We start from the raw sequence: 14,450 nt of genomic DNA, 5'->3' as shown, positions 1-14,450 counted from the left end.
ATTTAAACTTCTAAACAATCAGATTAATATAAAATTCAACTAAGAATTGCAGTGAATTTGTTAGAAAACTAAAAAGAATTAAATGAAATTTCACCTGCATTTTAAGACACAAAAGAAAAAACACTACCCATCATCTCCAGCAAAAAATAAAGAAATAAAAAATTAAGCAGTAAAGGCATTAAAATATTGAAGAGGAGGATGGAGGAAGAAAGAGCATGAAGTTAAGAATAAGGTGAAGTGTTAAAAAATAGAATTCAATTTTATTAAAATAATAAAAAAGGGCGTATTGTGTGAAATTATGAACACCGACATACCTACATACGTAAATTCTTCAATATAATAAAAATATAAATCAAAACTATAATGAAAAGCTGACATTTAAAGAAATCTGTTAGAAGAGTTCAGGGTGAGGTGTCGTCGTTTTTTAAAGATTTTAAAATTGGGTGGTGTTTTATGAAATAAAATTTTATGTCATTGTTGTTGTGGACGATTAAAATAATTCATCATCAATATGTGTTTATACTTTTATATTCATTATCATCATTGAACATTCAACATGTTCACAGCAGACGGGGCACACACATGCCTTCTTGCCACTCGTAATCATAATACCAAAACCATTATTTTTATAATACGAATATGTAATTGTACTATGTAAATGAGTTTGTCTATGGAAAGTTATGGGGAAATTGTTAGTTAGCTACCGGCCAGTCGATTTTTTTGTCGCTTAAAATTTTTTAGGGAGTTGACTCTGACGCCACTTAATGACGATGATGTCCATAATATTGAAATTGCAAAAACAGACAAAACAATTACTGAAGTTAACAAATATGACAAAAAAGCTTTGCGCGTTTTAAAGTTATTGTAGTACTAGTACATTACTATAGTCTTGATGGTAATATGGTTTAGAACTTATGTTTGTATAAAAAAATAATATTAGTAGTAATACCTATATTCCATCTTCTTGAAGAGTGATTTTGGATTACGTTAATATTTTAATTGTGCAGAAATCATGATAACATTTTTGTATTAGGAAATTGTAACATGTTTGACCATAGTCTTAAAACATTTTTAATTGACCTATAACCAAAAATCACCAACATTATAATGGTTTTTAAATTATCTTAAAGTCTAAAGTAGTGTATCAAACAGTCGAATATGTCAGATCATTCTCTTTCCCGTTATTGTTTTTGTATTTCTTTTTTTGTTCTTCATATGCGATTTTTAATTTTTTATGCAAATCACATTTATTATTAAATGTTTATGGTTTTAATTGATCAGTCAGCAATTGAAGGAAAAAAGTGTGAAATGGTTTATTGACTTGGAAAAGAGTCTTATGCCAGACACCCAGTATGGCTACATTTTAAATCATTTCTAGAGGATGAACATTACTTCCTCTCCTTAATATTAATTTATATTATTCTTTTGGTATCAAATAGCAATTCGAATTTCTTTACTAAAAATGGAATATGCTGGCGAATAAGAATATTAAATAAACTACAATTTGACTTTAAGACGCCCAAAAATGATAGTGTTAGGTATCAAAGATAATGTTATTAACACTATTCTATATTAGTATTATGCTAATAATAGCTAGTGTTGAGTTAAATTTCAATTTTAATTTTTTTTTAATTGTATGATGAGTTTTCCATAATCTTGTAATTTTAACAAAAATATCGCAAACAGAAATCCATAACAAAAACAACTATAATATTAACGTCCAATTAGTCATCTTTTATTGACTCGTCGTTAAAGTAAAACAATAACAAAAACAAAACAAATTAAATAAACAAATCTGCTGAGGGTATTCTCTCATTTTGTTGTGATTTATATTTGTATTGCATTCTTCTTCAATACGTGCAGTTTATTATATATTTTATTGTTTTTGTTGTAAATACATATTGTAATCAACAACAATTCGATATTAACACTTTTTTTCTTCTTCGTTTATTTTATCTACAAATATTAACACATTTACATACATATTTTCATTGTACATATACATATGTACTCTTATTATCTTCTGTGTTGTTGGGTTTATTTGTGTTTTTTTTTCTCTTTTGTGTTTAATAAATTTGTACTTCAATATTGTACGCTCCAATTGGGGAGTATAATAAGTTTGTAGTTTAGTGATCTTTGAAAAATGAAAATTTGTTTACAGAGAGTAAGATCGAAAGAAAACAAATTACTTATACAACTACAATAGTTATGGTTAGGGTTGCCAGAAATATTGTATTTAAAAAATTATATTTTTGCGGTAAAATTCCAAAATATTATTAAAAAGATCATCCGCCGCCTTATGGACAAACCAAATGTTATACATACATATTTCTTTATTGACTCTGAATACAATTAATGTCAAACATTTCTATACTTGTAAAACTATTTGCATTTCAGATTAGAAATGTTAGAAATTATTGTCTGGCATTTAGAAACTTAGTATCCAGGATATAGTTTCTTGGAATTTTTATATTTTATATTATTAGATATCCTGAAGGATACAATATCTCGAATATTGAATTACTCCCATGAAATTTTCATCTAATTTGATAATAGTTTTGCTATTTTCTCTTTAACATATACAGAGAGATCTATATGTTATTTTATATTGATATGAGTTTATAGTAGGAATCTTCTCTGCTAAAGGCTTTATTCATAAACAAATTTGTATTTTATAAACAAATTATAAGTTAAAGTTCGTTTTGTAAACCTTTTTTAAAACAATATGTTGTTTATGAATAATGTGGTAAATGTTTTAATACAATTTGTCTGCCCTATTTAACCATGTAAATCTTTGGGATATCTAAAACCCCATTTAATAATTATTTAGCACTAATCTTCCCATTTAGCTGGCAACATCAATACCCAAGTCTTTAAAGAATTATACTACTCTTAAATAAGAGAGTGGGAGCTCTTCTATCTGGCCTGTGTATGTATGGGATGATTATTATTATTTGTTTTCATATTTATTTGTGTATTGAGGTAACCAACAACCGATTGGAGCTGTTAGTCAGACTAAAAGTGAATTCAGTTAGTTTGTGTAGCTGCTACTTAGTGTACTCGTAAGTGAAATAAACGGCGAAACGAAAAAAGCGTGTGATTCTAATTCCAAAACAACTACAAAAAAAATAAATACATAAAATAAAGATATTGTTAGTAATTAAAAAAACTTATAAAAAACAACAAACTAACAAAAATTCTGAAATATACAAGAAAACGTAAAGTGAGGAGACAAGTGAAAATTAAATAAAAAATAAAATAAAAAATATTAATATACGCATCGTGTTTTTAACACCCCCCTTTTAGCCCCTAAAATTCAACACTGTTGGTGTTGTTTTTATGTGTATTTACAGATAGATATATATATATATACAATCTAAGTTCTATATATATGTACATATATACAAAAGTCATACAAACACATGGATTACGTTTATCGTTAGTTCTATGTTTTTTTATTCTTTTTGGTGTTGATGAGCTGAGTATTATAGTTCTAGTATTCGTAAACGATGAGCAACATATGGTTTTCGGTAGTACCGACTGTCTGTCCTTCCATCTGTCTTTGGGCCTGCGTTTGCTGTTGTTATGATTTTATTTAGTTAAACTTTTGGAATATTTTGTTTAAAAAAAACAATATTTTTTCAATTGAATTTCTGTAGTTTAAATTACATTTGTTTAGCGTAGTAATTATACTATTGCGATATGATGGTGGTGGGTGTTTTAATTTTTTTATAAACGTTTTGTTCAGACACAAACTTTGTGTGTATTTTGCATTCATTTTGCTAGCCACTTGATCCATATTTTTAAAGTTTCGTGTTTGGAATCCATTCATAGAATTATATGTTCAACTTGTTGTATAAGACTATAAGTACGAGGTTAGACAAAAAAGTATTTTAAAATATAGTTTTCTGACAACATTGTAAGATATACAATAGCTTCAGTTTTTTAATTCCTTGATTAATTTTGGTTAATTTTTTAAAAGCACTTTTAAGATATCGTTTTTATGTATGTATATGTATATAGGTGTGTATGTATGTTAGCAATGTTTGATAACTAGTTTTTATTGCCAATTTGTTTTCATTTGATTTCGATTAATAGTTTTTGGAATGTATAGTTAATTTCCTACCCCTACGCAGATAAGCCGGTAAGCTAAAAGAGGCCAAAACAAAAAGCAACATTAAAAACAACAACAACAACAATAATGACATAAATAAAATAGACATAACTTAATTATTATAATGTAATATAAAGTAATATATAATAAAATGTATAAAAAATAAAAACAGGCGGTGTTCTAAAAAAAAAAACAAACACATAAAACCTCAATTATATAATAACCAAAAACAAGTGAATATTACTCGTTTTTGCACAAAAAAAAAAATCAATTTACGCTTGCGTGTTTCCTTGTTTAAAAAAAGCAAAAAAAAAATCCCATATATCATTGAAAAAATTTAAATAATGAATTGAAATTTATGTGATCTTAAATTAGTTTTAAATAAAATTCGTAAAATTTTAGTGTTTTTCCTTATACTTTCTCTTCTGCTCCTCTCTGCCTCCATCTACTCCACGAATCGTGTACTCGTAGTTACGCTCAATAATATTCAGTCAATTCAGTTATTTTTATATTCGTCGATCATAAATTGCTTAAAAACAACAAAATTACCTCATCTTTTTCGTGTGTGTTTTTTATAAATTTATTTTTTTATATTGTTTTTTTTCGCTTGCTACTGGTTCTCTAAAACAACATCATCAACATATGCTGATTTTATTTTTGTGTTTTAATTTTTTTTCTTATTTCAAGTTTGTATATGATCGTGATTACTTTTTGTGTTCTTTATTAAACAACCAAACAAAAAAAATAATAAGAAAAAACTATTTGAACGAGATTTTATTTTGCAACAAATTCAACTGAAACAAACGTATAATTTTGTAAGTACTTTTTTATTTAGTTTTTTATTTTTATCTTAAATTCATAATTTGTTTTTTCGTCATAATTTTATTTACAATATAATATTTTACACAAAATTGTTTACCTAAAAACACACGTATGTACATATTTATAAAGTTTCTACCACTGACTCAATGCTCTGTATGTATGCGTGCATGTATGTAGGTATGACATACCTTGTGTATGGGTCATTTCATAAATATTTCAAAAGTTTTAGTTTTTTAATTAAATCAATTCTTTTTTATACAATTAAAATTTTAAATAATATTTATTTATGACTCATATTTATGAAATATTCAATAACATTTTTTGTTTGCGTCATCGCATCATTTTAATTTTTTAATAATTTTAAATTTTACTGCAGAATTTATTAAAATATGTAAAGTTTCTTATTGTTAGATATCTGTAGGGAAGTGTGCGTGATATTTTATTTTTTATTTTATATTGGTCTAAAAATTAATTTTCTAAATTTTTACCTTTGTTTATAATAATTGTGTTATTGAATAGTAATATAAAGATAAATATTACTTGAAAATTAATAAAAATAACTCTTAGGGTGGGTTTCTTACTACATAGTTAAACTAGGCTTTACTTATTGTTAGATTAAACTTAGAACAAATTTAAGCCAAATTTAACCTTTAATTGTGTTTTTTAGTTATTGTATTAAAAGCAGTTATTTTTTTAGTATTGTCAATATTTTTGTAAAAAAAAAACATAAACAATAAATAACTATTTTTTGCAAATATTATATTTTTAAAATGAAACATTTTTAGAAAAAAAATTAAAAAAATTTTAAACAATAAAAGTATTTATAAAATAAACCAGGAATAACGTGAGTTTACAGTTTTGGCTTCAAGAGGAATGGAAACTGTGTGATGTTTTCTTTATTGAAGGATTTGGTATCAAAGCATCCTTCTTACTGCCTTACTACATTAGTGTTCTTCCGGTAGAAATACATATCTGCTATCAAACGAGCAGCGAATTTGCTAAGGTATTATCGCATATCTGCTACAAAAAATCTAGCAAGTTAATTAAAAAATGCCGCGTATATCTAATAGTGATAGCGAGCGATTATAGGACAACGCTAATAATATGAATTAGATTTACTAGTATCTCTATTACGAAATGTAAGAAACTTGTTCTTAATAAACTATATGGGAAATCCCAGACCAGGTGATTCAGTGAAACCACTTGGCAGATCTCGACATCTATCTGGCCTCTATACGATGCCTACAGATCAAAACAGCGACATTGTGTTATAGGTACTCATGCTAGGGGACTAGACCTTGGATATATTGACAACTACAGAAGTTGTCATAATAAGGAAGAAGATGAGACGCATTTACTTTTCTATTGCCCTACTTTCACAGGGAACATTTTTTTGCTGCTCCCTGTTTGTGTGTCGCCTTTAAAACAAAAATGAAGATAATCGAAACTTTAATATCCACTTTGTAAGCAAGAGGAAAAATAGTTGTCGCTTTACAGTCCCAAGTTATTTAGAGTTTAGGCACTTGATTCTTTTGGACTAGCTTTCTGGCTTTGTAGTAGGACAAACGCACCTTAACATAGATAGACAATTGGGCAGTCGGTGACTAGGCGTAACCTAAAAGGTAAATAGGTAGTTCGGAACTGTCTGTCCGCTTAAGTATATTAAAAATTACTAAAGTGAATAGCCCATATTTCCAAGATCTTGTCAACATTTTGTCATCTTTTTGAAAGATAAAAACATTAATTCAATGCCTCTTTTTTCTTTAAGGGCGTTTTAGTTTAAGTAAATATTTTTTTACTACTTAATGTTCTACTTCATTTCATGTATTTCAAAAGATTTAAATTACAAACAAAAAGTCAAGATCACTTTTTGTTTTTTGTAAAACGAAGAAAGCTAAATGTAATTTATTACCTGAAATGTAAACAAATTTGTGAAAGAAAAAAAAACCAAACATACATACATATGAACGTATATATTGTTTATAAAAAAAATTTATAAAAAGTACGTGTGCATAAAGAAATTTTTTAAATACATTTTAGTGACTAAAAAAACATAAAAGTTTTTTTGTTTGGATTTCTTTTATTATTTTTATTATAATTTATTTGTATTTAGAAAATTCTCATAAAAACAACATAAGCAGACATTCGTTCATTTACACATTTTTGGATTTGGTTGCTTAAAAAAAGTTTATTTTTAGTTTTATTAATTTCTTCTATTTTTTTTAGTTTAATACCAGCAAAATTGCACACACAAACGGGAATTAAAAAAAGGAAAACAAATTATAGAAAAAATAAAAAATGTCATTAAAAAATGTCTGGCAAAAAAATTACTGCATAAACAACATTTTACTTTAATTTTTATTTTTCAATATGTATAAACAACAAATTCATTAAAATAGCTGTTTTTTTTTGAATTTTTTTTTCTACAGCTTAGATCAGCAAATTAGAAATGCTGCATATAGCAAATTATAAATTTTATTTTGGGAAAATCCATATATTTTCTGTATGGTTTTTTGGTAATTTTTGTAAGTTTTGTAATAATTAAAAGTAATCCCCTAAGACTCTCTTAGGTTTGTTTATATACCAGTCACCCCTATTCTGCATTTCAATTTGAATTGAAATTTTCTCCATTTGTCAACTTTCGTATTCTGTATTTCGATTCGAAGTTCCGTCACTAAAATAACAACAGCGACACGTCTTGTAATTGTTCGTTGAACTCCGAGTCGTTCCGGTGCGAAGAACCGATTGTCGTGGGCATTGTAATTGCTTCTTATTTTTCTTACGATTACGTTTTTTGTTGGAATACCAATTTTCGATCGTTACGTAACTAAGTGCGGAAACGTAATCGAAATGCTAAATAAGGGTGAATAATGATTTAAAACATATTATGATTATATGTGGCAAGTTATGATCATGTTGGTTTTGCGTGTAGACTCTGGACCATACAACTCGATTGATAGTAGCCTAGGTTTATTTCATTGCTACATTAGATCCATTACATATATGCTTCTTTAAAACTAACTTCATTATTATATCCACCATTAAAAAAAGATGGGAGTAACACATCGAAATATAGGTTATAGACCCACAAAAGTATCTAACCATGTCCGTCTGTCTGTAGAAAGCACAATGAGTCCGGAATGCAGTTTAAGGCGACAATATTGTTTTAAAGGTACGAATATAACAACGAAATTCGACATAAATAAGTTCCATGTGACCCAAAATCATTCTATTTACCCAACTCCTCATATAAGGTCTCCTTCGATACGAGTTTATCGATGAAATTCCTAATAATTAAGTTTTTTGAGAGCTAAAATCTTTATACGAAATTTTATAAGGATCTGTCCATAATTGACAATACCCCATACATAAAATGTCTTTCACGCTCATTACTAGCTTGAAAATTCGAGTGTAGCTATGAAATTTGGCACCAGTAAGTTCCTTTGGAGCCAAAAACTTTCTCTGAAATTTAGTGAGGATTGGTCCAAAATTGATCTAACCCTCATTTAAGGTCGTCTTCAGAAAATTCTTTATTTTCTTTAAACAACAAATATCGCTCTATAAAATGTGAAAATCGGTTCATAATTGAAAATATCCCTCATATATAAAGCCACATTTAGAAAGTTACGCGAACAATATTAAATTTGTTAATTCGAAATAGCTTTGTCCATAATTAACTAAAACCCTATTCCAAATATCACCCTGATGCTTATAGATTAGCACTCCTATTAGGACATACGATTATTTGGCATATCAAACTTGTTAGGAATATTGTTGTCTTAGACGAAGTCATAATACAATTTTAACAATACGACTTACTTAAGGCTATGACAATAACTCTTATAAAGCAACAAAATGTCACCATGAATATTTAGTCCAGTCCGATAGCTTCGTAAATTACCGACTCATGTTTCCTAATCATAAATCGTTTCTAATGTTACAATGAAAATTTAGTCCAGTCCTAAAGCTTTAACATGGACCAAAATATATTATTGCTATTTTTGTTACCTTTCTTTCAATATCCTAATATCTTTACTTCTAATTAACTGAAATCAGCTGTAAGTATATTTTGTATATATAGTCATCCATTAATGTATGAAAATAGATTTTTATGTTCACAAATATGTACATATATCTCTTTAATAAACAACACACATATAGACAAATGTTCAAATAAATATACAATATGTCTATGTAGTTGTATTATCTACAAGTGGAGGCGTCATTTATGTCCAAAAGTGGAAACACATATTTTTCTTGTCGGCGTTACAAGTGTACAAAAAAAAGTACGAATTAATAGTATTTGTATCTTATATGTATATCGGTTTAGACTAGAAAATATTGTTGTTTGTTTTATGTTTGAGAGAATAAGAAAATAGGTGTTTTGAACTACATATAGACGCAATGCAATGAATGTGTGTATGGGCTGTAAAGTATTTAGATCAGTCTGCTATTGACAAAAACAAACATAAAAATTTATTCATGATATTTTTTTTTAAGTCAGTCTTGTTTCCATTGATACGTAAATTTCAATGGCAAAACTTGTTTATTTTTTTCTTCTTATTATTATTATTATAATTTAAAATTGCTATTAATTTTGATATTGTCACCCTATAAAGAAACTGTATAGATAAAATTTTTGTTTTATTTTATAGATATGGGTGTTATGTTAATTTTTAAGCGGGTGTTTTTTTTTATATTTTAATGCATTTTTTTTAAATTTGCTAAAAATTTGTTTTAAAAATAATATTTAAAAATTTTAAAATAGTAATATTTTTGATTGATTAAAAAATCTTTGAAATATTTATTAACTAAAACAAATTTTTATAATTAGCTAATTTAAGTTTTCTTTGTAATTATCGAATAAATGTGATCAACTTAACATCTGTTGTTTTATTGGGAAATTTTTTAAATACATTCAATTGTCGTTATTTTATTTACGATGATTAAATATAAATTCGTTGAATACGAATGTAGTAAGAGTCTTGTGTTCGTAATAGTAATGACAAAAACTTAAATTGTAATAACCCAACAAACATTAAGTAAAACTTGAGAATAATTTTAGTTTGTTACTTCTTTGAAAGATTGATGTATGTTACGTAAAATCCGAAAAATTCTGCAATCTATAGTTTCGATGGACACATAGATGAACAGACAGAAGAACGGACACACAAACGGAAATAGTTAAGTCGACTTAGACATTTTTTGACCCTGTTGGTGGGTGTATGATCTGTAATTTTTGGGTGTAATGGTGATGTTTGTGGTTTTAGGGTATGAAAAATGCATCAGAATCTTTCCCATTCTAATTTAAAAATATTTTATGTAAATTTTTACTTAATTAATTACCAACCTCGTTATTTTGTTATCAAATTATATGGTTTACTTGGTTTAAATAAATATACATTTTTACCGCAATTTGTTTATATTTGCTGGCTATTTAGTCATACACTTTTTTGTTTATTTTTCTTATTTTATTTCAATGTTTAAATTAGATGATATGTTTATTTTTGCATTCATAAACAGTGATGCCAAATTTTAAAAGAAACAACTAACAAATAGGCCTTTTTTAACAGTTTAATTTTATAATTTATACAGCAAATCACATAAGATTCTCGAGATATCTTGTCCAGAAATTTGATCATATATGATGTCTTAAAAAAGCCCGAATATACTTTTAAATATAAAAATAGTTATATCATCGGAAAGTTTTTTCTTTTGACTTTAAAATAATGTTGCAAATCAGTGATTTCTTTTTAATTTTTCGAGATAATTGTTTTCAGTACTGGAACTTATGTTCTATGTGTCATTTTTGTTCGTGGAAATTATAAATTTGAGTATGTTCCCTTAAAACATAATAATTTTTAAAACAACTAAATAATGATAACAATAAGAACATGTAATTACCATTATATGTTATATAGTTATACTATGTTTGCTGGAACAACAACCAATTATTTTTTGTGTGTGTCTTGTTGAAATAATTCTTTGTATAGAATGATGTAGTTATGTTTTTTGTAAAGCAAATTTTCTTTAAAAACTTACTTTACTGATTTAGTAATATTATTTTGATTTCGATACATATTTTTTAACGAAGTTATGATAATATTGGATCATAATATAATCATGTATGACAATATTATAATATATAAAAAAATATTATAAATTTTAACCGCATTTAATCATAAAATGATATTTTAAAATTCTTTCAATAACCATACTACGTATAGACTACAATCATAATTTTAACCATAATATGTTGCTTTTAGAATATGGTTTCTATAATCAATATTTTTATATGTTATATGTATCTGGGTTATATGTTTAGATTGTCTGCTTAAATTAGGAATATTTTGAAATTTTTTATAATTTAAATTCAAGAACAAAAAAATCCAGTAAATTCTGAGAATATTTATTAAATTAGTCGTTTTTAATAAGTCATTTAAAGTCTATAAAAAATATTAATGTTCATAAAAAAATAAAACACTCAGCCATTATTATTAAATAAACTATAATTTCCCTTTCCATATTTTAAATCAACCGGGCATTATTATTCATAATATGCACTTCTCCAAAGCCTTTGTACAACCATAATGATACTATAACCATACAAAGATGCATTAATTCATTCATTCGTTTGTCCATACAATTATTTAATTGTATAATTAAAAAAAACCTAACCAACTAAATTGGATCATCACTCCTAAAAAAGTTCTTTAAATTTTTTTTAAATATACACATATGTATTTATGTATTTTTTTATTGTTAAGGAGAAACGAAGTACATATTGTGAAAAAATTGTTTAATTTATTTAATAATAAATATTTAATAATTGATACTCAGACATAAAGAGTGAATGAATGACAGGCAGCAAAAGTGTTTTTTTAGTTAATCATCTTGGTATTTATAATTAATTTCTTTTTTTTTTTTTGCTTTATTTTTTATTATCTTGTAAATAAACCATATTTTATACATATTATAATACAATTTTAAAATATATATTTTAAATTACTCTAAATATCTACTATTTTGCTATAAAATTCCTATTTTTATTTTTATAAAGAAACAGAACTTTTTCTATTTTTTTTTAAATCTGAATTTTTTGATTTTCAAAAGAATCGGATATTTATCATATTTTTAAAAGAGATTTCTATCTAGACGTTAAACTACTTTTATTTCTAATATTTAAACAGTTCAAACTTTGGTTTACAATGTGTAATTAATCTAATTTTGTAAATATTGTCATTAAAAGAAGAATAACTTATAATTAATAAATGAAATATTATAATAATTAGATCAAACACATTGATAAATAATGTATGTAGATATGTGTGTATAAATCTAGGAATGTATATGTTTAAGGGAATAATGTTAATATGTAGACACAAGTGAAAGTGTTTTTTTATTTTTACATTGATTCCTGCAGTTTGGAGAGACTGTCTGAGTAGCTGTCATAGTTATGTTATGTTAGAGATACGAAAAAAATATTTAAATAGTTAAATAATTCTGCTATTTTTAGATTGATTCCTAAGGTTTAAAATGTAATTTCAATCGATATTGACTACCTTCTTGATTACTTTGGGTTACTAAAGTGACTAGTGATTACTTTCTCTGTGTATTACATAGGAAGTCTTAAGTAATAATTCATTTCTACATTACTAAAATGAAACAAGCAGTTAGATATTTTGAGAGTCTGTTAAACATTTACTTAAAGCGATACATTGGCTCCTTTTAAAACGACGGGGTTTTGTAGAAAATGCATGTACATACACGCGTATGGATAATTCCATAACTGGCTATATAAACATGATGTCTTAATGTATATTATTGTATTGTTGTCATTTTATAAGTAATTTGAGTATTTCTAAACAAATTTCATTTATATAAAAATTTAACAACAAAAAAGTGAATATGAGATTTCAATTAAAAAAGGAAACGAACGCACTCACAGATACACACATACAACGAAATCAACAAGATACAAACAAATATACAATAAGACAAATTAAAATAAGGCAGAGGAGGCTGCTGATGCTGTGATAAACATCAGACATCCTTATTAAGGGGCTAGGCAGGACGTAAACACATGCAACTACTAACCCTTCTTGAATAGAAATATACACTCACACAAATACAAAAATACACACACACACATCTACTAAAAGATTAACTTAACGACCGCAAAGTGGTAAAAAAAAAGTAAATGGAATTGAACTAAAGTGACAATAGTTCTGACGACAGCCAAAAGATGAATACAAACGAAATTGAGAAGGACAACACAGGGCATTATATACATAATAGACCTAATAATGCACAGTAGTGGGGTGGGGTGTTGTAGAAGGCGTTTTACTTTGATTGATTTCAGTCAATTGTTGTGTATTGCTTTAATGTTATTGTTTGTTTTTTTGCTGTTGTTGTTGTATCTAGTGAATGTTTTATTTATTTGTTTGTTACATTTTTTCGTCTAATATTATGTTGTGTCTGTTTATATATATAATTTGGACTCTAAAGTGCTGAGAGTAGAGGGTGTTGAAGACTGTTTATTATCAACATTAAAATTAGAACAAACATTTTTTTAGTTTTTTACTTCATTTTTGAAATGTTTTCTTAATAAAAACATGTATTTCTATTTTATAGCCCAAAAGTTTAATGTTTAATTATGAAATTGCATTTTATTAATTAAAGTTAAAGTAATTTTTATTCCATTAAACCTATAAGTATAGCATTATACTTGCTAAGTACAGTCTGTTAGTTACTGGCTAAATTAAAATTTAAAAATTTCACGTATCTAAGAGTAGTTATTAAAAGTTGTGTATAATTTTCTGTATTAGTTCCTGAGTTGCAGGAAGCAATTATCAATTGAATTTTCACACCAAAAAATACTATTTTTATTGCCGCAATTCGCTGTTGCAAGTAGAAGTATTCTTTCCCCGAAGACATGTTACCTTGATGTAAAACCCCATATTGGTGTGATTGCAATTCCGGGGAAAAGATGTGCAACCAGTACCAGTAATCTGTTGGTATTATGAACTGGTTATGCTCAAATGTATCCTCGACATTTGAGCATAATGATTTGACATGGGGTCGAACCGGTAGCCCATAGGGCAATTTTCGAACTTTGCCTTGTCTCGGTTATTGGGGAAGTACCTTTGGGGTACACGCGTTAAAATCTATAATTCGGTATAAATTTGGTGCTGTTGCCGAGATTGAGTTGGTGTTAGGTGTATATAAAACTGGATATTTGTAGGGATATGCAGACCTTACCCATCCGTACACCTTGTTGTCGGATGTTTTTCTTAATAAGCATGACGGATGAATCAGAAGAGCGCTGGGTTGAGTGATGATGGATATAAGTGATACCATTGAATTTTCATTCCTTGTCCGGGTATGTTCAGGGCTTAATCTGTTTATACCAGATTTACCATAGCATGTTATGTATAAGGACCTCAGCTTATTTGATGGATTCATGTTTCGGTCTAACGATTACATCTCTAGGTGCTGTTATCCTAAAAACGTA

General features: G+C 26.8%; 1 protein-coding gene across 9 annotated transcripts in view; it reads left to right on the top strand.

Moving 5' to 3' along the window:
- The window catches only part of LOC111685305 (talin-1), a 42,452-nt gene that overhangs the window by 80 nt on the left and 27,922 nt on the right, over window positions 1–14,450 (top strand). For 6 of the 9 annotated variants that reach the window (XR_006941039.1, XM_023447561.2, XM_046952045.1 and 3 more), the window contains exon 2: window positions 4,802–4,929. The gene's annotated coding sequence lies outside the window, so the exon portion shown is untranslated. Of the gene's footprint in view, window positions 1–2,978; window positions 3,153–3,203; window positions 3,224–4,801; window positions 4,930–14,450 lie in introns of those variants that run through there. The other 3 variants (XM_046952043.1, XM_046952042.1, XM_046952044.1) reach the window with 3 other exon arrangements.

Source organism: Lucilia cuprina, chromosome 5, assembly GCF_022045245.1.
Source record: "Lucilia cuprina isolate Lc7/37 chromosome 5, ASM2204524v1, whole genome shotgun sequence".
Classification (NCBI taxonomy): Eukaryota; Metazoa; Arthropoda; class Insecta; order Diptera; family Calliphoridae; genus Lucilia; species Lucilia cuprina.
This window is presented reverse-complemented; position numbering and strand designations above follow the sequence as displayed.